Genomic DNA, 24,461 nt, shown 5'->3' on the forward strand with positions numbered 1-24,461 from the left:
GAAGCAGTGATGTGAATGTGAAGGATACCCAGAACAATTAAGGGTAGTTGAAGGGCAGGCATGTTCATGGAAAGTGCCATGGGAGACCTTATGTTATGGGGAGCCTGGTGCCTTTTTGTCAATGAATATCTTGTGCTTGTTGTGAGCACAGTTGGGAAGGAAGACAGAAAACAGTGTGGCAGCACCAGTGAGGTTTAGGAGACGACCACCACTGATAGAGCAGTGCCTTTTGCATCTGATGGAGTGCACCAGGGTTGAAGGGATGAGGGACATGGAGGCTTTTCCTGGCTCTTTTGCATATGCAGTAGAGTAAAATCAAACTGGTGCCTGAGAGAGAAAGCTCTTTGATAATCTTTCTGTGTTCATTTAGTGATAGCAGTGCTTCACTGTGACATCTTGCCCTAAGGAAAAAGCGGTCTCCTCTAGCAGCTCTTGCAGCCTCTGCCTTCTTTGGGTAGCTGTCTGATTAACAAGATACATGGCTTTAGTCACTTCAGTGTCAGCAAACGTGACACAACTGTGAGGGGAGGACACTGACAGCACCAGCACTTGGTGCTCTCAGATCTGTCATTCTTTCATTTCTGATTCCACAGACTTATCATCACCCTGTTTCAGTAACATGGGGTTTGGGGCATAAGATCTTCAGTTAAATTAATGAAGGAGTCCTCCATGTTTTTCAGACAGTTCTGCATCTTCCATCAACTAACATCTGCATTTTCACAGATGATGAACTGCATAATCTGTTGGTTTGGCTTGTAGAATTAAAACAAAGCACTAGCTGACAGAAGCTGCTTGCAGTGGCATTCCAGTTCAGAGATGGACACAGTGATTAATATAAAATTAGTCATAGAGTAGTCATATTTTTTTCTTTGTGTAAATCATGTCTAATTTCACTTAATATCTGATAAGTTAGTGATTTAAAACTTCTGCAGTTTGTTCTTGCTGCTGGTCTTACAAATATTTCATTGAATCGTCTATCTTGTGTTTTTCATCTCTGACTCACGGGATTATTCAGAATATTTTATTATGCTTCCAGAAAGTGTTTCTTTGCTGTGGCGATTGGCTATGTCGTCTGTATCCTCCAGTGCTGCTGTGTTGATTCAGTGACTTCTGTGCATGTACATTGTTCAAAAGTGCTGTTTTGTGGTAGGAAATGTGTGAGCTCTCAGCTGGTTGGGTCACTGGAGTTAATGATGTGGTTAATTTTGTTCAGGCCCCTTTAGTTGTGCCAGACCCCCTGGGTTTGGATCGAAACTTGTTTTTTAGCTCAAGGCTGGCACTTGTAAACGCACAAGTTTTGGGTTTCAGCTGTGGGTGCAGTAAGACCCAAAACCAGACTGGCTTGTTACCATTGATGCTATGTGATTTTTGCCTGTGTCTAAATGTCTGCGGCCTTCCAGAAACCAAAAATAAAGATAAGGGCTCAAGCATCTGTGTTTTCTGTTCTTGCCGAATTTGTCTGAGTGCAGCTAGCTTGTCCCAGCTTAAATAAGAGATCTGCTACATGGTCTGCAGCGGATGAAAAATGCATCCTGGGACAGGGTGATTTAAAGGTGAAGGAGGCTGTGTTGGTGGGTGATACTTGTCGGGGGATGGACGGTTTATACAGATGTGAGGAAACCATTCAAGCTGCAGTCCTGATTGCTTCCATTCAGATTCAAACCAGCCTTTGCCCAAAGGCCTTTTACAAAAAATTGTGCCATTAGTGTTCCAAAATAAGATGTGCATCAATGGCTTTTTCCATGGAAAACCATTATCTCTTCAGATCATTCAAACTGTTAGTGTTTCTTCCTTGCTTTGATTCTTGGCTTTAAATCCTTCCTCCCACCTTTCCCAGGCGAGATAGCTGGACACAATCAGCGTGCATCAGTGACTTCCTTAGAATTGTATGTTAATAGTTTTTCCTTAGTAATTTTGAATCCTGTTGCCTGTGGAAATTTCTTTTTAAAATGTAGGAAGAATGTCATAGTAGATTTTTAATTGAAACACAAACAGGCAGACATGAGGCAAGTGTGTGGGAAGTAGCAGTGATTTGAAATGTGCTGTGACTACTGGGGTCCCATGTTACTGAGTAATTTTTCAGCTTTTAGTAGACAGGAGGGGCTCTTTCAGATCTTGCATCTCAAAGCCCTGCTTTTCTTGATCACAAATGATTAGGCAAAACAGATCTTTATTTTTATCTAGTAAAGAACAGACATGAATCAGACTATTTGCTTGCAGTGCTCTTGGTTCTTCTGGAAATGTTCCTGAAACAAAGCTTCTAGGAGTCACAAAGCAAAGAATTAGTGCTGCATCTTTCTCATTAAGCTGTGCCCCTAAACACAGTGCAGCATGTGAATTTTTCAGGTCTTTGAGCACAGGGCTGTGTCCTGTTTAAATTCACACAGTGTGTAGTTAATTGCATACAGTTACGCGTCTTGAATTTGAAAAAGAAATGGGTGACTGTTGCAGAAAACATTTGATTGGCAAGGTAAAATATTACTGCTGAACATGCAAGATTGTGGGATTAGGATTTGCATTTTCTTCCTGGTTAAGAAATTAGAGTCTGGAGAAGAAAAAGAAGACCATATCATGCACCTTTTTTTTCTTAGGGATGTTGGAGAGGTTCCCTCAGGGTGTTTATACTTTGTGATGTTCTCTCTATGAAAGCAAAAACCCAATTAACTCTCTCCTGGTTTGCCTAGTCCTGCTCTTCTTAAATGATCATTCCTAACAACTGGCTCTTGGTTGTGAGTGTGGTTTTCTGGGAAGATGTTTTCTTCATACTGAAAGTGAACTTGGATTGAACTCGGTGGAGGGCTTTGCTCTTGCTGGCGAGGCTGGATAGCCCCTGGCCACCTTTGTGCCCTCACATCAGGGCTGTGTGTGACATGGGAGCAGCTATTCCCTCAGCTCCTGTTCTTGGTTGATAATTTACCCTTCCAGTTAAACCAGAAAAGCCCCACCCTTTCCCAGAAGTCCCGACAAGTCCCAGTTTTCACTTGTCATCCTGAACTCCAGACTTTCCCTGGGGGCTGTCAGCCTTCCTGGCATCCTAATGCAGGGCACGGGGTGATCCCCCTGGATCTCTGTGTCCTGTGCCCTGTTCAGGCTGGAGAAATGCTGGGATGAACATCACAGCTGGTCCTATAGGAAATACTTCTGTAAACAATCTTCAGAGGTGAGGCTGTGCAAGAGGGGTTTCTTTAGCTTAGGGTTAGAGGGTGTCCGGTAGTGGTAGTGTTTGGGTTAGGGCAGCACTGGTGGCTGCAGCAGGAGGACCCAACCAGCAACTAAACCCCAAAAAGTCACTTACTCACTCCTTTCCTGGTGGGATCAGAGGGAGAATTGGAAGGGTAGAAGTGATGAAGCTTATGGGTTGGGACAAAGATGGTGTAATATATAGGGAGAGCAGAAGCTGTGCACACAAGCAAAGCAAAGAATTCATTCTCCACTTTTCATGGACTGCCAGGGATTCAGCCATCCCCAAGAGTCCAGGGCCCCATCACAGGTAGCAGTGACTTGAAAAGACAAACACCAGCACTCCGAACATCCTCCCTGAGCTGTATATACTGAGCATGTTGCCATAAGGTCTGGAACGTCCCTTTGGTCAGCTGGGGTCAGCAGTCCCAGCTGTGTCCCCTCCCAACTCCCTGTGCACCCCCAGCCCCTTACTGGGGTGGGGTGAGAGGCAGAAAAGGCCTTGGCTCTGTGCAAGCCCTGCTCAGCAAGAACTAAACCATCCCTGTGTTATCCCAACTGTTTGCAGCACAATTCCAGAATTTAGCCCATACTCCCCGCTGTGAAGAAAATTAACTCTATCCCAGCCACAGCCAGCACCGTAAGTTCATTAGTCAGAATTAAATTGAGTTTGAGGAAGGAAGGACGCGGGGGAATGGGAAATGAAGCCCACTTCCCTAGCAGCCTTGGGAACAAACTGAATCCTTGTGTTGCCAGGGTGTGAGGCAGTTTGTTCCCTTTTGAGGAATGCAGGGACACATTCCCTTCCTCATCAGACAGCCAGTGGCCCTACAGCTTGCCCGAGGTGTGGGCTGTGTGTGTGTAACTCTGACTCTGTCGAGAAGGAAATGACTAAACTTGCTGTCAAACCACAGTAACAAAGAACATCTTTGATTTACTGAAATAGTGCTGGTGGAGAGGCTTGGGAATAGCTGCGGTGCTGCCAGCCGTGCTGGGAGTAGCAAGTCAGTCTGGAGAATGGCCCTCGTGGGGAGCGTGAGTCTCCTGCAGTGATGGAGGGAAATGGACCCAGTTCGGTTCTGAGCAGCTGCTGGGACTTCCCTGCGCTGCAGAGGATGCTGAGAGAGTTAGGGCAGCACTGGTGGCTGCAGCAGGAGGACCAGGCCAGCTGTGATGGGCAGTGCTGGCCAGTCCCATGCAGCAAAGATGCAGCTGCAGCATCCCATGGCCGCCACGCTCTGTGTCTCCTTCCCCCTGCCCAGCTGCTGCCTGCGTGTCCTGATAGCCTGGGCAGTGGGAATCCCAAAGGTCCTGTCAGTCTGGGAGCCTCAGCTCCAGTCAGATATTTGTAATGAAGGGGAGAAGCTCCATCTAATTATAGGTTTTCCATTTTGGCCCTTCATATTACTTTAGGCAGGCTTAAAATAACACCGTTAACTAACTTCTGTTCTCTGGCTTTACAGTTTCATACATGACATTCTGCAGTGCCCTTTATAGAAACCTCAAATATTTTTTTTTCCCCCGCCTACCACATTTTGTGTCTTTTTCCATCTGGCAGATGTTATTTCCCTGCATTGCACAGGGCTCAGTACATAATTATTCTCTTGCTATAGCCTGGAGCCCCAGTCCTGTGACGGAGTCTGCTTACACAGGTTCCTATGTCCTGCTCAGTTCTGTGTAATTTTTTTTTCCCCCCTGGTGGTTTTATTCTATCTACTCTAAAAAACTATTCTGAGAAGTAATGAGCACCCAATCATTTGTGTGCCTTGAGATTGTCTATTATAGTGTTCTATTGTATAGCCCTGAAAATGTTTGTGTTTTTTTCCCCTCCCAGTCATACAAGGGCTGAATTCTCTGTCTTCCAGTTCACAACCTCTGGATATTTGCAGTTTGTTGCAACAAGTCAACAACTAGTCAGTGTGCCTTTATTCCTTCATTTTTGAGCTGATTCTTTGCTTTCCAGTCATGTTGCTTGTCTTAAACTCCTGCTCTTGCTGATGGCATGATTTTTGTTTGGAGAGCAGTGTCTCAGTGTGTCAGTGAAGTGTCACAGGTTGGGGTACACTGGGGTGTTTCTGGTTGTTTCCATCCTTCTACTGACCATATTTCACTGAGCACGTGTATTTGAGTCACTTTTTCTTAAGCCTCTTCTAATGGGAGCTCGTGTAACTGCATAGGTTTGGAAGTTTTTAGTTATTAGCCTGAAGTTTTATTCCCCAAAATCCCTTTTGCATTTCAGATTCAAAGCCTACTCAGAATCTTCTCCTGGAACAATTTTGTCAAATTTCCCGTACCAAATAGCTCCTCTTTTGGGCACAGTCTGTAGATGGGAGTATCCGAGACTAAAACTTCCTGTCAAACCACAGGAACAGAGAACATCTTTGATTTACCAAAATAGTCATAGCAAAGAGACTCAGGAACTCGAGTTGTTGGGAGTGAGTTGTGGGGTTGTTTCAGTGCTCTGGGCTGCTCTGACTTCCACTGGCTTTCCTTCACACCGTGATTTTCAGATGTTCAGCAATGTTGGGTGCTTGTTTGGGGTTTGTTTTGGTCACAGTAGTGAGAAGGAAGCCTTGCCAGGCATTATTCACTTTTGTTATGTGCTACACGTGTGTGATCAGCTGAGGAGGTCAAGGGCAGGCACAGGCCTACTATGTAATGTAGAGATACTGAGAAATAATGTTGCTGGGAATTATTTGGAATTAACATGCTCATTTCCTTTTTGTACACCCACTGTCATCCTTTAATCTCTTGGTATTAGCTTTTTATAAATGCTGTTATGTACACCATCCACAGTGCTTCCTGTATCCTGTGTCACTTGATAATAAACTTTTACAAGATATCACTGTTAAGTCATCTCAGACTTTGAGCAATTAATCAAAATCTCTATTTCTCTTTTTCTCAGTGTTGGAAGTTTATATGGATCAGTGGTACTTGCTCAAGAGTGAGAGTGGAGATCAACACTAAGTCTGCTCCTGTAGGTGAGTAATCTAAACCCACTGCATTGCTGATGTCTATTATCTACTAGCTGCTTTTTAAATTTTTTTTTTGCTTTTTGATACCTTGCACAACAGCTCCTTTGGGCTTTCATTTCAAATGCCATTAAAATGATGCTGTATATGATTTCCAGTAAGAGTTGTAGAAGAATGTCGGTCTGCTTCTGCAGATACCCATTGATTTTGTATCTTTTAAAGGATGGTCCTTACTTAACACAGTCTAAGCTGTTGTTTAGAGTCAGAGAAATGTGGAAACTGTGTTTCCACATTTTAATGACAGTGGATTTAGGGTTAACATGTGGGCTGTGGCAGAGTAATGAAGTATATTTGGATTATCCAAGAAGCAAAACTGAAAGGAGCGCTGGAGCTGGCATATGAAAGGTTCAAGCAGTGTCAGTGTGCCCCAGTTTGGAGGGTTCAGCTCCAGCACAAGATCCCCCTGGACATTCTGTGACTGAGTGATGCAGCTGTGCATGTGCAGTTAATCTGACTCAGCAGGTCTATGGCAGCATGCAGAGAAACTGCCAAGAGCTTTCAGATTACTGGGGTAAGTTTATGAGAAAATGCACTCAGTAAAACAGAGTATGTGTTATAAGATCCTTTGGAATTGTCCCAGTTCTGTTTGCTTCAAGGAGCAGCATTTTGCATTCGGTCTAGACTGATTTGATCCAAGTAGCCCGGTGCATGTCAGAGCTGGCAGTCTTGTTTTGGGAATGGTTAGCCCTCATCTACTTTGTTTTGGATATTATGGTACGATTTAGCATCCTGAATTCCAGCTGGAGAGCGGGGTCAGATTGCTGACCCGTGCACTTGATCTGTGCACCCTATGGCTGGGATGTGCTCATCCCATAGCTCCACAGCTGGGCTCCCAGTCCCACAGGATGTGAGGACTGGTGTCTCATTTAAAATACCATTTGCCTTATTTTACTCCCTTACTCTCTCCATAGCTCTTGGAGTGCTTCTTTGTGGCTCTTCAACCCTTCCCACGCTAAATCACTGTGCATGAGCTCTCTGGGATTCACAGCTGCACAAGGTCTTGCACCAGACCTGGAAAACAGTGGGTATTGTTGCTCCTTGTTTGTCAGAAGCCCTAAACTCCACTGCCAAAAGCTTTTATTCCCTGGGTTTTTAATCAGAGGTCTGCTGGCTCCGGGAGTGGTTGTCACCTATTATCTCCCATCCTGGTCACATTTGTTCAGTTTTATCACTGCTTATCAGGGTTGGTGGGCTTACATTCCAGCTGGACTTGCATCCATCATGGCTGTAAAAACATGGTTAAAACTCTGATGCTGGCTGGCAGCCACATTCTGCTGGCTGTGTGTTTGGAGATCTTCAGTCTGCTGGCGGCACCGTGCGAATGTCTTGCCTTTGCTGGAAGTTTCTCCCTGTTTGCTCCGCAGATGCTGTGCTGATTCCCCCTCCCCGGGAGCAGCAGAAGGCCTGGGACAAAAACCTGCCCGGTTTTCCCTGTCACTGGTGCTGCTGCTCCCTGGGAGGGGGTGTGTGTGTGTCCATGACCATCCAGGGCTGTAGTAGCAGGTGCTCACTCCTCCCTTCTCCATTCCTGTGGCTCCAGTACCGGCAGGTCTCTGGCATTTGGAGGAGTCAGACCTGTTGCCCTCAGCAATCAGTCTGAAAAGCCTGATTTCTCCAGCTGCTGCTTGCTTTCCCCATTAAGCAGATAAATAAGAGCCTCTCCTAACGAGATGGCAGGAAATTCCTGTGCCTGACTCAGCACTGACAGGGGCAGGGGACTGTGTTTCAGGGTGCTGGCTGCTTCTCTCAGATGGAGAGGAACACGGGCTTCTTTGCTGGGTTGCCACAAGCTCAGCACAGATGTCTGACCTCCAATCTCACCACACAGAATACACCAATGTGTTCAGAGTGGAGTTTAAGTGCCTCTGCCCATGGCCTCTATTTATCCATAAAAGCATGGATTTCCATCCCGCTGTTCCCTCCCTTGCTAGCTCCATGTTAAACATGCTGCTGCCAGTTCAGCCCTGCGCCACAGTAAGGCCACATGTATAAATAATTCAGAAAAGCTAATAAGGCTTTTAAAATAAGCCTTAGCAGAGATAACTGCTTCAGCATGCTGCCATGAAGACACAGAACCCTGGCTAAGTCCATGTAGCCAGAATCAGTCGTACTCCCTGCAGATCCTGCTCTTTCCTAGCAAAACCCTGCAGGTTTGCAGGTGTGTCTTCACCCTCCTCCACCAGCTCTGAGTTAGGCTGTGCTCAGTGGCAGCAGATTTTTGGTGTGTCTGAAGCTGAGACAGAGCCTCACATGCAGCACTGAAATAGTGTCCAGTCCACCCTCTTAGAGTGCCTGTGTGCATGAGGCAAAAATCAGTATTTGTTGGGTTTTCCCCCCTCAGTGTCACATTGAATACAGGGGGGAAAGAAGCACGAGGCTACTTCTATGTATTCCATTTATTGGCGCTTGATGACTTGTCCTGCAGGGCCCAGCCCTCACACAGCTTTTCTTGGGCTTTTAATAGCTGTGCTAAACTAAATTGTGCTCAAAATAGTAATAATTTCAAACATTTCCCCAGAGCCTGTGGCTGTTCTGAATGTTTATGGGAGGTTGGGGCATGGGAGGGTCCCCAGGCAGGCTGTGATGGGGATTTTTCTGGTGTCTTTTTCCTCCCCTTCTTTTGAGAGGAAATACTGCAGCTTTCTGAAAAGAAGCATGCTATTGTGCTTTTGCTCCTCACATCTTATGTGATGTGGTTTGGGTAACCTTAATGTAATTTGAGGTTCTGCTCACCCACAGTTCTGATGGTGGCTCTCTAACACACATAAATCTCTGCAGGGACGGGGGATGTATTTATCTGTAAACAGAGAGCAGCCTGCCCTGTTTATCCAGCATGAGACTGCTCTGCTGCACACAGCGTTTTCCTGCCTCCCTCCCATCCGGTTCTTCTTATTTTATTGACTTTCCCAGTCCTGGAAATGGCTTTATAGTCAGAAAACATAAATTCATCCCTCACAAAGCTTGCAAACACGATTTCAGTTCTTCCCTTCTTCTTTGAAAAACTCTTTTTGCTCTCTTTAAGACTGAAAATGTACATTTTCCTTGTTTATTTAGACAAGCTTATTTTGTCTGCAGAAATCTTGTCAAAAGCCAAGTTTCTTTGCTTGCATTTATAATCCTCTGAGGTTTATGTATTGGGAATAATCTTTGTGAGCTGGAAAAAGATTGTCCAATCTGTTTTAAGATGTCCCACTTTTCGAGTATTGCATCTCATTAGGAGTACAGTCGGCTGTTTGCATGGCTTTTTTTTTTTTTTTTTCCCTCTGTATAGCTTGGGGGAGAAAATATATCATTTCTTCATCTAGTGATAATGCTTGGCACTTTGCATCTTCAAAGAACTCTGTGGCTATGGATTGAATAATTCCTCTAACATTGTGTATTAGTTTCTCCTCATTTCCCCCATTTTACAGATGGGCAAAGTGAACAAGAAGCCGAGTGAGCTTAGGCCATGGAAAGAGAAACCAGGTCAATTTGAGTTCCCCCCTTCCTGGCTTCTAGAGCAGAAGGAGGTTTGATTCAGGTTGACACAAAGGGAAATGTAATGATCTTTCCTAACCTTCTTAACTACTTATTAAAGTGCATTTGCTGGTGGTGTTTTTTGGTGGCTTGGTTGTTGTTTTTTTTTTTCCTAAATAAGTTTTCTCACTGACTGATGTGGTTGGAGGTGTGTGAGGAATTGTCTGAAGTTTTATAAAGGTGAAGCAGCGTGTTAATGGGGTTGTGTTTGTGGGGTGTCACTCACAGCTGTCTGGGGATCTCTCTACCCCTTCCCCCCTCCTTTGTCTCAAACCAGAAGCAGAGGAGATCTTTTCTGTATTATTTGGGAATATTTTTTTCCCCATCTTGTTTTCCATCTGAAAAGACGGGAAAAGTGATCCTCAAAATGGGAACTGTATCAGCACATAGAAGCTGATCTTTCATGTTTCATCCACCACATGCCATGCTAAGAATTTTTTTTTTTCCCTCCCGTGGATTGTAGTGGAAGTTGTTGGCTCAGAGTGGTGTCTGGAATGATGTCATTTGCAGAAATAATTTCATACAACTGCACTAGGCTATAGGCCTTGATTTACAGCTGCTTAATGAACTGACAAGACCCCCAAATGCATACAGAATAGGTGAGTGCTGTAGGCAGTAAACTGTGGAATTAGGCACTCTGTTACGGAGGAAGTGATGGTAACAATTTTGTTGCCTACTTGCTAGAAGTTAGTTAAAACCTATTTTTTTTTTCAGGAATTCTGGCTTTTTACAGAGTTGCTTCAGAGCACTGGGCAGTGTTAGGACAGTTTAGTCCTCTGGGGGAGTACAGATTATCTGCTAGGTGGAAAGGAGCATGGAAATCACATGAAGAATTCCTTATCTTCTTTAGGAAAATCTCATGGCTGCTTCTCTGCGGGCTCTCAGAGGTTCCCTGGCCACCTTCTGCCTGGCTTCAGATGCCTTGTTTGATAAACTTTCAGGCAAAAAGCCTTGCATGGCTTAACACAACTTTATTCTGGGCATGCCGTGCCAGTGAAGGCGGTGGAGAAAGCAGCTGTCTTCCTCCATGTGCTCTTTTTTGGGGATGCAAAACTTGACAGAGCCTTTTTTGGGGGCTCAAGATTTAGTTCCAAGATTATATTTAGTCTTCTGTTTCTGATGGGGGGGTGGGACAGATATCCTGATGCTTTAGATGAGACCTTCAGTGATGGACAACAGCACCAAGGTATCACAGTCGGTATTTTTACTTTCATTTTTCTTTGACTTTCTTATGTAGCTGATACCTCATTTGTGCATGCTCCTTCCCAGTGTTGTGCAGAACATGCTCTATGCTCCCAGGGCGCTGGTTTCACCCTCTGCTTCTCATGACACCCAAATTGCTGATTACCTTTTAAGGATCTGAATGTGGCTTTTCATGAATCTGGATGTTTTTCCCTCGCTGGGCTTGGGAAGCCCTCAGGGCTGAGTTGGGACCTGGACTTTGCAGCAGTGAGTGCACAGCCGCTGGTGAAGGCTTTTACGCCTTGCTTGCAGGGTGTGAGTACTTGTGGGGGGGTCTTGGTGTCTCTCCATTGTCATCTGACAGCTTCTCTCATTAGATTTTGATTTCAATTGCTTAGGAAAAATATCAGCAGCTCAGCCTGTGGGGAATTGCATGTGCATCTGGGATTGTTCTGTTGTGTTTGTTTTAATTTTGTGTTCTGTCGTTTTTTTGTGTTACTGCATCCAAAAGTGGTGAGTGCCTCCAAAAATACGCCCAGGGCGAATTGCTGGGATCATGCTGATAGCCAAGGAATTTTGTTGAGATCCTTTAGGATCTCTGGTTATTCTTAAGTGTTAGAAATTAAGAGCAAGGGACCAACTGGCTGGAAGGGCTGGAAGGTGATTGCCTAGGGAGAGTTGGATAGGGCTTTTTATTTTTTCCCCTGGGGCATCAAACCTCTGTCAGAAAACACTGGGGTCTTCAGTGGAAGACCAGCTGTTGACATTTTTTCGGCTGAGGTGGTGCGGCCCAAGTCTGACAAGGGCTAACTGGGGGAACCTGGCTGTGTTCTCTGCAGGGGTTCCAGCTGTAAGCTGGCCATCTAAAATGAGCAAGGAAGTGGCTTCCAGGCTGAGGTACCTGGAAGATATCAAGGGGTGGGTGACAAGGTGTGAAAGGCAAGGGCCACTCTGAGCGGTGAGAGTGCTCCAAAAACCTGGCAGCAACAGCAGTAGGAGCGGTGCTGGATGCAGCTGGAGGTGGGCTGGAGCAGGAGCTCTGTGTCCAGTCTTTCCCCTTTCTCTAAGGGAAGTTCAGACCCACTCTGCATGAAATTGGTGTTTGTCCCAGCCTGCTTATCTGCTGGCCTGCCCAGGCACTTGCTCCAGATGTTCTCTTATCTCAAACCCGGAGATGCACCTGAAATTGTCCTTCCAAGGAAACTTTTTTGATAAAGATGTCTGTCTGCCAGTGTTTTCAAGGACACATCACACTTTGAAATCGTGGTATTAAAATAATTGCTTTTGAGATGAAGGGAGGGTCATGTGTCCTACATCAGAAATTCCTCTAAGTGCTTATTAATCCAGTATATAAATGTCGTGGCTTACATCCACAGGGTGTTTGTATTGAATTTTTAGCTGCATCACTATCTCTTGCTCCTCAGAATAAATGCCATATAATCTGGTAATGAGCAACATTCTTAATTTAGAAACCAAAAATAGGACATAGACAAATCTGAGTTACTGAAAGAAAGTAGGAAATAGCCTTACCTCATGAGGGGAGAGCAAATTCAGTTGAATCATCTAGTGTTTAGTGTAATGGTAAGGCCAGAGAATTCCACCTGTTTCCCTAGGATGGCACAGCAATTGCCATATTCCAAAGGCCTGATCCTCCTCTGGTTAACATCTTCTGAGGCATGTAGTGGGTTAGTTGGGAAATATCCCTTCTTTCCTTACGCAGAGTAGGTCAGTGCCCACCAATTGGAGGTACATTGAGCAGTAGGGATTTAGGCTTATGCCCTCCAACACCCTGTTTGAGGGAGATGAAGTTGTTCTCTGAGACCTGCAGTGGGCAGCACTGGCTGGGACAAGATGAGAATTTGGGAGCGGAATCATCCTTGCTGTGGCAGGTGGACATCATCCAAGATGTCTGGAGCACTTTCCAAGCCGACAGTCCTACACCCGAAGGAGGTGCTTTTTCTCATGCCCTTAGCATCCGTTCTTAAGTGACAGCAGGGGAACCAATAGTCATATAAGCATCAGTGGCTCAAAAAGTCAGTCCCTAGTACACTAAGGATGGTAATACTGCAGGATGTCCCCACAGGGTGGTGACTCAGTGGCCAGTGTTTGTTTTCTCCTCACCATGAGGGGCATAGGCTGTTAACTTTTAGCTCAGGTGCTGTTTGAGTGCTGGGCAGATGGGTGAACTTTGTTCAGTGGAAACTTTCCGTGACTTACTCCTTTTCCCGGACACAGCCTGCTCTCCCACCCTGTGAACTCCCTCGGTGCAACAGAGCAGCACTTGTTTGCCCTGATTCACTGAGTGAATTTTGGTTTGTGTTCTGTATGCAGTAACAGTGGCTCTGTGTAACCCTAGGTAAATTTTGCCTTGAAACACCTTGGTCAGGAAGCTACCTTTCTATGTGGTGGTGGAGTCACACTGAACCAGAGTGATGTGGAGCAGGATCCATATTGAAAGTGAACGTGTCTTTGTTGCAAACGTGGAGTGGGTTTTGGAACTTCAGTGTTTTCCGTGGTCCCAAACACACCCACACCCCCAGGGCTGTGCTCTGGTGGCGCCTCTGAGAGGAGAAGGAAGGCAGATTGTCGCCACAATGATCAGGATGTTTGTGGAGATTTGCTCATGTTGTGTTTGTGGCTGAGGCCATGTCTGACAGATGGTCTAAAGTCAATCAAGGTGAGGAGAAGGCTGCTATTATTACTGATAGCACCCGCAGGTTGCACAAAGCTGCCAGGATATGTATTTTGAGGTCCTGTTTTGGTCACTTGGTCAAACAGGCAGCAAGTGTTAAGCATATTCTCAGCAGCATTGACTTCAATGGCATTAGAAACATGCTTGACATCAAATGTGGGCTTGTGCAACTTGCTGATCTCAGGCTGGGTGGGTCTTGCTGAAAAGCTCCTGTGCCGACAGAGAGACTGTCGCTATTTCAGGCTGTGGTTCTGCTCGGCTGTCAATCCAATTTAAGGGGACCAGATTATAAACACTGTGAAATGCTGAGCTGGTGCAAAGCTGCTTTGCTGATAAGGAACTGTTCAAAATATTTGGAAAGTTCAACTCTGCTGCAGGACTGGGCAACCATTCCTGGCTCCACTCCCAGGGCGCAGTGCCAGGGGTGTTTTGGCTGGTTTGCCTGCTTGGCTGGATGCCAAGTGGCCGAGGCTTGACATGCCCTGGATGTCACTGTGCCTGAGGGACACTGGAGAAGGGCAGTGGTAAAGCTGCTGTCCTGGTTCTGCCATCTGGGCACTGAACAGCTGTGTGTCCCTGTGGGGACAGAAAATAGAGTGGTGCATCCCATGGGATGCTGCAGCATTGCCAGGAATACCAAGACTGACCTTATAGCAGCTCTGGTCTCCCTGTATCTGTTCCCAGCTCCCAACAGGAGATGAAACTCTGATAGGTGGGAGTGCTGCATCCCTGTCTGAGGAAGAGCTTTGTTGACTGTCAGTGTTTCGGCCCCAGAACAGTCTGGCAACAGAGCAAATTGACAGCTTGCAAGTGCTTGCAGGAGCCTCTTTGTGGATTTGGTTGCTTTCTGCTCCAAGACGTCAGCAGAGATTTCCACGGTTCCTTCCTTGCCCTTGTCCTGGCCCTTGCCCTTTCCCACCCTGTCCTTCGCAGTGCAACAATGTGCTAGTGTTTTATTGCTTCCCTTGTAGATTTTGGGCACTAACAGAATTAAAAGAGTCATAGAATGGTTTGGGTTAGAAAGGACCTCAAAAACTATTTCATGCCAACCCCCTGCCATGGGCAGGGATACCTGCCACTATTTCAGGTTGCTCAGAGCACCATCCAACCTGGCCTTAGACACTGCCAGGAATCCGGGGGAAGCCACAGCTTCTCTGGGCACCATGTGCCAGGGCCTCAGTACCATCACAGGGAACAATTTTTTCCCAATCTCCAATCTAAACCTGCTCTCTGTCAGTGTGGCGCCATTCCCCCTTATCTGTCACTCCAGTTCCTAATGAAGACTCCCTCTCCAGCTTCCTTGTCGGCCCTCATCAGATTCTGGAAGGCTGCTATGAGATCTGTGTGAAACCTTCTCTTCTCATATTTTTGTTATCAAGGGGTTTGTCATGTATAAACTTAACACCTTTGCATCCTGTGAGTATCTAGAGCAGCTACACTTGCATGTTCCCACTCCTCTGTACCCTATCTCATCATTTCCTTTGGGGACCTTCTTTGCAGCTGTGCTGCCATTCACAAAATCTCTGCCAGCTGTGCTGCAGTGCTCTGGGCAGGGAATTGGGGGGAGAGATGTGCACAGTCCATCATGAGCGTGGTGTTGTGTCCTCTGGATAGTTCCTGTAAGCGCTCACCTGCTCGGATGCCTGGTGCCAAGGGGTTTCCTGGAGCCTGGATGCAATGTTTAGGTGTGTTTTCCTGTTAGCAGGATGTTGTCAGCCAGTGATTATAAATGTGTCAATAAAGGCAGGGGCAGAAATAGCTGCCTGTTGGGATGATGGGAAAGGGGAGCTCAACAACCTTGCTACATCAGGAGAAACTATGAGTGCAGTCAGTTCTGACAGCGGGAAACCGTGTAGGTACACAACAAACAGCAGTAATGGGCTGCGTCTGTCTCCTCTTGTGCTTCCCCTATCTGATCAGTTGTCAGCATCTGTTAATCTCTGCTGCCACAGAACACGGAGACAGCTCTGAGGTTTGTGTTGGGAAGGGTGTGTGCTGTGTATAATTCACAGAGCGTTGTGACAGCTGTAACGAGCGCTGTGATCCACGCCAGGGAGCAGTGGGATACGGCTGCGTTATCTCCGGTGTTATCCAGGAGCAGTTGGGAGCCTTGCTGGCATTAGAGCAGGAGAGGGAACGTGTGTGGTCATGTAACCTCAGCAGACATTTGCATGTGCCTCCTTGGAGCACCAGGGTTCTGGCCCGCAGCCACACCGGCGTCTTGGTATCTTGTCAGATCTTGCCAGCAAAGGAGCACCAGGCTGGGTCACGGTTCTTGGACAAGAAGCTTCCAGGGAACAAGCTGCTGATGCAGAGATACCACAGACGTCCTTCTGGTGCCCTGTGCGTTCTGACATGCATGCTGGGTGTGTTTCCCTTTTACTGTTGTTACTTGGTATTTTCTGACTTCAGAAGAACACTACTATAATTCTAGTGTCAATGAGAAATAAGTTGACCCTCCTGACTCTCCTCACCCCTATACCGTGCCCAGTTGTAAAGGATTTGAAATGAGTGTTCTGGAATCTGCAGAGGGGTATAGCATTGATAGTTTATGAGATAAAAATTGCTCAGGCACAAGTTGAATATCCACTTGTGCTAAGCTTTAGCAGCAGTGGGGAGCTGTGCTTCAGATTCCTGGATGCAGTTGCCATGTGGAGAGCTGTCTTTTTTCCTCACTGGTGTAAAGTTCCCACGAGTGAGAAGTTCCCACTGGAGAGAATTTTGCACTAAGTGGAATGTGTGCCCTGCCTGAGTAGGCTCAAACCCTTAAAATAGCCATGAAGACCAGAGTAACAGGAGCCCCAACTCAGGTGGGCAGCTTTTCACCTAAGCCCTTCAGGATAGCTGGTTTAGCTAAGCTGTTTCTTTTGATTTAATGCCCAGTTTACTTTACCTTCATGTCTGTCTTCAGTCAGGTTAGCTCTCTTGAGTTTGGCAGCTGGAATTAGGAAAATAATGGCTGTTTTGTAGCATATTATTGGCACGCTGCTGTGTACGAGTTCAAAATTGTTGACCCCACCTAAGATGGAAGTTTCCTACCTTCACCCATGGTGCTGCAGTACCAGGAGAGCCTCTTGGGCAGGGTTGCCACAGGTTGAGGTGTTGTGTGAGTACAGAGCATGGGGGTCTCAGCTGTCAGAACCGCTGCTGAGTACAACCTGAGGAGTGTCTGTGGCATGGGAACTCACCAGCAGCTATGTGGGATTGTTTCCTCTGGCTGGAAGGAGGATTGCAGCTGTCCGGCCATGATCTGGCCCCTCAGTACTGGTTAGAGGCCTGAAGAAGTCCTCTGTCCCATATCTGTTGGTTTTCCTCCTTCCCCTTGCAAGCTCTCTGGGCAGCCCTGGTGGCCGGAGCACTGCCTTCTGGGCAAAAGTCGCTGGTCACTTGCTGTAAGGCTGGTGGTAAATGTCTCCTCCTCAAGCTCTCAGATGCATGGTCAGATCAGGCTGGCCTCATTACCTGCTTACTCAGCAGGCTGCCTTTGGAGACATCCCAGGTACCCTACTCACAGCTCTTTCTTCCCTGCCAAGTGCACACTTGTGCTAAATCACTTCCTTCCACTCCTCATCAATGGTCACGAGTGCGGTGAGACATAGCTCTTGTTTCATTGATACTGAGACGTAGTTTAGAAAAACAGGATGCCATGGAAGTAATTGTCTTGTTCATGTTGCTTTCCTAAGTCTTGATTTTTTTTAGATATAATAATGTGACAGGGAATTAAACCCCTACTCTTTGGAAGATTTTTAATTAGCTGACAGTATTGATTAAGATCTTGCAATCTGTAAAATACTGCACATCACGCTACTACATCTTGGGCAATGCTGCATTTTATTTTAAAGACAATTTAAATAGAATATTAGGGGAGAGGGAAAAAAAAATCACCCCAAACCAGAGCACAGAAATGGCAATTTAGGATTCTTGACATTGCTCAGAAAGCTGCTTAAGATTATCTCCTTAAAATGGCAGATTTTGCCTGCAAGTCAAGTAGAGGAGCAGGAGCTGGTATTTCATTAAAGTACTAGGAGAGGCCTAAATGCATTTATGATCATTGAGACATTTGCAGGAAAAAGAAACATAGAACTGCCAAAAGTTTTAATAAAGGACAAAAAACAAATCCCAAAATCCAACAGCATGGCTCAGATACTTCCTCTGGCAGAGATCTCTGCTTGTTACCATGTAGAGATACTGTTCTGGCATTTTTTTCCCCTCCTTTTTCTGTGTATGCTTGTATAAGCCTTAGCCTAAACTTCCCAACACAGGTCTGTCCTCAGGACCCTGGTCACCAGAGAGAAGAGATCAGTGTCTGAAACAAACTAAATAACATTTCAGTAGTGCATGATTCCCAAGGTATTTCAGTACCTCCAGAGCTGTAGTGTACCAGGAGGGAGCACGCTGATGTTAAGGGATCCTGGGCTGCACCCAGAGCCCCAGGGCAGCAGGGGAGGGGGGATTCTGCCCCTCTGCCCTGCTCTGCTGAGACCCCCCTGCAGGGCTGCATCCAGCCCTGGGCCAGCACAGGAAGCACAGGGAGCTGCTGGAGCCAGGGCAGAGCAGGGACACCAAGGGCAGCACAGGGATGGAGCAGCTCTGCTGGGAGGAAAGGCTGAGGGAATTGGGATGGTTCAGCCTGGAGAGGAGAAGGCTTTGGGGTGACCTCACTGTGGCCTTGCAGAGCCTGAAGGGAGCCCACAGGAAAGATGGAGAGAGACTCTTGACAAGGGCCTGGACAAGTGAGTGACGGGACAAGTGGCAACAGCTTCACACTGACAGAGAGCAGGTTTAGATGGGATATTGGGAAGAAATTGTTCCCTGTGAGGGTGCTGAGACCCTGGCACAGGTTGTCCAGAGAAGCTGTGGCTGCCCCATCCCTGGAAATGTCCAAGGCCAGGCTGGATGGGTTCTGAGCAACCTGGGAGAGTGGAAGGTGTCCCTGCCCATGGCAGTGGGGTTGGAATGAGATGATCTTTAATGTCCCTTCCAACCCACAGCATTTTCTCATTCTACAATAGGAATTAATTTGCAAAAACAACAGAATTTATCAACGAGAGCTGAACCTCTGTGGGGTAAATTACCATGGTAGCTGTGTCTTACCAGCAAAACCTTTAAGTGGATGAATCCATGTAGGTAAGTGGCAGTTTAGTACTGTAAGGAGGGTGGTGAGTGATGGGGTTTTATAGCACTGCTGGAGGGGTGGGTGCAGCAATGGATTTTTCTGTGTGCAGTTCAATGTGCTTGCAATGTAGAGCTGTCCCCGTTTCTGTCCAGTGACTGAAGCCGTGCAGAGCTGCCAAAATGCCCCTGCTGCAGCCTGTTTCCATGGAGTGGTAAATAAACATTGAGCTATCCCTGAGAGGAGCTGTACTGTGACACGAGCCTTGCGTGAAGATGTGTGACAATTTCCATCCTGAAATAAGTGATGTTTCTTTCCCTAAACAGGGGTGAAACTGTAGTTCTGTTGTGTATGTAAAGCGAACATTCGTGCCAGTTTTGGATTTATTTTTCCCATGTTAAGCAGCAGGATCATCATGGCTGAGGCCTTGGCATCACCAGTGTCTTCTGCAAGCCCAAACTAGGCTTGTCTCAGTGCTTTTTTATGTTCAGCAGAGTTAGTGTAAGAGCCTCCTCTAAGGGAAAATCCCTTCCTAACTTTAGCCTCTTTAGTCCTTTAGAGCTAAATATAACCTCCCAGAAACCATCCCTCCAGTGATGGCTCAAGTAAACACATGGAAAAATACTTAGCCCCAAAAAGGGAAGCACAGGAGGCAATAGTTTTATATAGTTATTTGTACATATCTGTTATATATGAAGCAAGAACCAACATTTTAAAACTTATTTAGTGCTTGAGAGCATGCAAGATTATCTCCAGGTAACTCTAGTGTCTCCATGTATACCACAAAGGATTTGGCCCCACGTGTTTGCATGGTTGCTGAGGAAGCTGCTAATTCATGATGAGAAAATGCAATAATTTGTTTACTTCTGTTATTTGGGGGTGGGGTTTTGCATTTTTCTGGTTGGTTGGTTTGTTTCCTGTGGGGTTTTTTGGCATGGTAGTATAGGGCAGCTCTAGGATCATCCTTTTATTTCAATGGTTCCAAAAAGGTCTTTGATTGAAGCACAAAACCTGGTACATCTTGCTAGCTACCCCCTATCACTTCCTGTGGTAACTTTCACAGTGTTTGGAAGTCACGTTGAGTTTTTCCCTTTGCCTCTTAAGAAAACCACTGAAGATGATCAGCTCACCCCAATTAAACCCCATAAGGGCTTTGCCAATACTGCTGTACTTTGGTTTTGTCCCAGCCTCCTCCCTCCTGTTGCCTTCATGCACTGGGCACTTCTATTAATCACAAATTCCCATTTGATGGCAGCAAGTCAGGTTGTATCCTACAGGTTAAATCTGTGTTGTTATTTGGGAGCAGGATTTTCAGCCACGGGTGGGGACTGGAGGTGTACCCTGGCTCTATTTGACCTTTGATTCATGAATAACTCCTCCTTGGCCAGCTGGTATAGTGAAAATCAGCCTATGGTTAATATATACCTTTCTTTCTATGAGACTGAATCTTGCCCCACCACCCATAAAGGTTGGGAAAGTGTGAAACACTTTCAGTGTCTGCTTCTTTTAGCATCAGATGTCTAATTTGATTTGTATGTAAGTAGGAAAACTTTGAAGTGTGGTCAGAATACAAAGGGAAAAGTACTTCAAAGAAATGTAACATTATAAGTGCATCTGATCCCTCAAGGTTTTTGAAGCTTTATCTTGAGATTATGTATTCAGAGGAAGATTTGTATGGAAATACTGAGGGTCATTAATGCATCCAAGCCTTTATGAGTGTTGGCCTTGAACTATTCTGTGCTAGTTTCACTTTACATGGTGGAAGGCGAGTGGTCCTTCACCCATCTGTCTGCGCTGCCAGTGCCCCTGGCACAACAAAAGTTAACATGGTCTCTGAGGATGAAACCAAAGCAAAAGCTGATACAGAGTGAGACTTGTTCAGCACTGTTACCCCATGATCAGCAGAGATCTCTGGTACGGCTGAACAAAACCAGTGTGCAAACTCCCCAAACTTCTGATTTGCACTGGTTGCTCTGCTGGAGTCCAAGGTGGTCTGTGGTGCTGGATTACAGGTTTCTAATAAATACTTTGAACTTTGGGAGAGTTCAGATCTTGGAGCTGAGCTTTGTTTTAGGGTTGGGCATCCACCCCTGTACAAACATGCCCAGCTGTGCTGCAGGAGAGTGGTTGTTGTTTTTCCTTTTGGCAGACAAGGATTCTGGCATGGAAGTTTTTAATTGCAGGAATTATATTAGCAGTTCCCAGTGCTCAAGCGGGGGGTGTGTGTATGTGTGCTGGAGGAGCTAATTAGATGTGTATAAATAATGGGCTTGGGAGCTTTTAATCCTAGATTTATTGTTCCATCCTTGCTATCATCTCTTACAGTGGAGCTGTGAAAAGTAAGAAAATGATGAAGTTACACAAGAGCCACTTTTTCTCAATACAACTTTGAAACATCAGTGAGGTTACTTTTAGTCTTTCTGTGTCATAAAAACATCTTTGAATTTATTCAGTGTTTTAATAAAAACATCTTAAAATATTACAAATTTTTAATATAATTTTTGAATTTTTTTTTTAAATTAGATTTAATTTTTAAAAAATTAGATATGTAGGTCAGGGGAATGGAAACAGTTAAGCAGTCTAGGATTTTTTTTTCTCTATTACAGACTTTAAAAAAGTCAGGTGATCTTGTTTCCCCATGCCTTCCTTTCCTTCTATGCTTTACTGTATTTCATGTCAAATAAGGGCCTTTCTGTGTTCAAACTTTCAGGATATTCATAGATCACAAAACTTCCTTCAGCAGCCATATGCCTCAATAATGCTGTTCTTTCTTAATGAAAACTAATATCCCAGTGGAATGGCTCCTCTGGAAGACCTCGAGTTTTGCAAGAGTTTGTGGGGTAAAACTGAATTTCCAGAAGAGTCTGTAAACCTGACTGGTTTAAAAATGTGGCAGATACTTAATAATGGAGAGGGGCAGTTCAGCTCTTGCATGTGTTGGTATTTCTACATTATTGTTGTCATGGGGTTTAGCCACACCTAAGTTTGCTTCAGACTTGTTGACTTGGATCATGGCCCCAGTGGTGCTGTGTGCTAACCCATCCACTGCTGACCCTGTGCCTACAAAGAAAGTTCTGTAGCCCCTTGCTTCAATTAGACTGTTCTGGATACTCAAACCAGGTGATTTATAGGTGTATTCACACTGAGCTGCTGCAAATGCACTGTAAACTGCTCTTAAAAGTTATTTTCTTCTCCATTTTAATGTGTAATAGCCCTGTGTGCTAAAGGCAGCCCACTCTTGGTAAGGTCAGTAATGAACCTCAGTTTATTGTTGTATCTCAAGAAACAGACATTTTTCATTATTCTATATAATAAAAAATGTTTCATGTTTAGAATACCTGTACTAAGTAACTCCAGTCTCAGTACCTTGTCATCCCAGAGAAATCCGTGTAGGTTTGCAGTAGCTGCAGTTCTGCCCCAGTTGGGTATCAGACATCTCTCGATGCAAGCATGTCTTAATTTTCTGAGTGCTAAGATTTGTCTTCATCTCAAGGACGGCATCTTCCTCAGTTGCAAAGCCAGTACTTTCTGCTCATCTTGCTGTTGGGACGAGGGGTGGGACATTCCCCACTCCTACATGTGCCCAGAGGCTTGGCCATGGGATGGAGAGTGACCACTTCCTTCCATCCCTAGACCTTTTTCTCTCTTACCGGGGAAGCAGCAGAAAGAAGACACTTTCTTCTCTTCCAGCCTTTTTTCCCCCAGTTTCTCTCCCTGCTGTTAGGAGCAAGAGGAGAGTGTAGGGCTGGGTCCTGTTGTGTTTAAAGCTCTGTCCTTGCAGAGGCCACAGCTCTGGCTTGCTGCTGGTCTGCTGCTTCCCTCTGCCTTGCTGGTGAAGCCCTCCTACCCTTCAGTATCAACCACGAACACATTATCCTTACCTGTGTAGCCCTCCAGCCCACCCCAGCATTGTTTCCATTCCCCTAGCGCTGATGCCTGTATCTCCTGAGCTCCTCTGAGCCCCAGGCACAGATCAGCCCCTGCTTCACCGAGTTTTTTAGCCTTGGGTGATGCTGGAAGCTGCAGGGCACCAGGGCTGAAACTATCTTTCTGCAAGGGATGGTGCAAGAGGAGGAGAGGTTGAGATGCGCTGGAGAGGACAACATCTATACCCTGAAGAGCCATCTGCAGGTTTTCAGGAGAAAGGAGTGAGCTGCAAAAGAGCTGATTCCTGTGTCCTGGCTGCTACAGTGCTTCTGTGCTGAAGAACAAAGCTGGCACAAGGGTAGGCAGGACACACGGCTCCCCGGCCAAGCAATGGTGTGGACAGCATGTGGTTTTTTAAAGCTGCACTGTAGTAGTAGTGGGGTTTTTGTGATTTGTTTGCTTGCTACTCACCAGTGCAGCATTCAGAAGAGAAAGGCCCTCTCTTGGAGCTGAGAGCACACAGCTTTTGTCCTTCATCTCTTGGCACTGGGACTTTGGTGTTGAAAAAGCGGGACAAAATCAACAGCACTCTGCTCCCTGGCTGAAAATAAAAAAGAATAAAAAAACTTTGCTTACTCCAGTGTTACTGAAATCCCTGGGACTGTGCTTTCCCTAGGGATTGGAGAAGGGCTGTGGGGAAGATAAGTGGTTGAGAGAAAGTTTGGGAAGAGCAGCACTGGGAAAATGCCCTGTGTGTGTGTGTGTGCCTCTTCTTCAGCCTAACATCAGCGAGTGGCACTGGAGCTGCGCAGTCAGCACAGGCTGTGTCCCAGAGTAAGGAGAGGATGCTCCTGAGGGGATGAGGGAGTGCATCCCTGGGCAAAGAGGCATCTCATTGTTGTGTAGATGGGCAGAGCCTTGCTCTGCAGGGTGTGTGGCGGCTCTGGCTGGCTGTGGGATAGCACACTCCGCAGTTATCAAACATCGGAGGTCACTGTTTGAGGAGAGCAAACACATTTTTCAGAGTGTTTTGCCCGTGAGCCACTTGTTCTTTTTCAAAGCTCAGAGCTAACAGATAATTTGAAGTCTGTGTTTTGAACCCACATCGAGTATTTCAGGAATATCAAAGGTAAAACATCCATTTTTAATAGTGATTAAAGTCCATGTGCTGCCTAAAGCAGCTTGGCTTGATGTGGACTCTCTGATTCCTAGTTGTGCTACCTAAACAAAGGCTGTTGGCAAAGTTCCAGCGTGAGTTATGAGCAAAGGGCTTCGGTTTGGGAGAAGATGAAGAGGTCCACAAGTTTTTGAGGAGAAAAAATCAGCGGGAAAATGGGCCTACAATTTATTGTTTTTCACTTTTCTGCGATTTTTTTTACTCATTAAAATTCAGTCCCATTCTATTACATGGCAAACAAAGATTCCTTGACCAAGCTGAATTTTACCCTGCTTCATTTTTAAAATGCCAGGAGAGTTGAGATGGCAAATCATGTTGTGGCAGTGGTGCAGTGATGGTACTGGCAGCCTCAGCTTCTCAGAGATTATGAGTCTTTGAAAAACTAAAGTATCCTCACACACGAATGTGTGCATCAGCTGTCACACTCTTGTTTCATGTATTACTCCTGAAAGGTAAATCTTAACACAGCAAAATCAGAGGATGCAATATATACACACAGATTTTCCATGTGTAACAGCTGATGCTGCAAAATGACAAGGAATTGGGGTTTTTGTTGTTTTCTACAGACACGTATTAAAACACTATTAAGGCTAAATGTATTTTATTTATTTATGGACTTTTTATGGGTGGTGCCCTCTGTGCTTTGTGTGGTGCCAGCTCTGAAAGTGTGCATCTGGGAACCCTGAGACCTGAAGGTCCAAA

General features: G+C 45.7%; 1 protein-coding gene across 21 annotated transcripts in view; it reads left to right on the top strand.

Annotated features, from left to right (window-relative positions):
• PPFIBP1 (PPFIA binding protein 1) overlaps positions 1-24,461 on the top strand; it is a 102,255-nt gene that overhangs the window by 23,808 nt on the left and 53,986 nt on the right. For 18 of the 21 annotated variants that reach the window (XM_040063532.2, XM_040063538.2, XM_040063535.2 and 15 more), the window contains exon 2: positions 6,086-6,161. The gene's annotated coding sequence lies outside the window, so the exon portion shown is untranslated. Of the gene's footprint in view, positions 1-6,085; positions 6,162-7,123; positions 7,234-24,461 lie in introns of all 21 variants that reach the window. The other 3 variants (XM_058420487.1, XM_040063533.2, XM_040063548.2) reach the window with 1 other exon arrangement.

Source organism: Hirundo rustica, chromosome 4, assembly GCF_015227805.2.
Source record: "Hirundo rustica isolate bHirRus1 chromosome 4, bHirRus1.pri.v3, whole genome shotgun sequence".
NCBI classification, from domain to species: domain Eukaryota; kingdom Metazoa; phylum Chordata; class Aves; order Passeriformes; family Hirundinidae; genus Hirundo; species Hirundo rustica.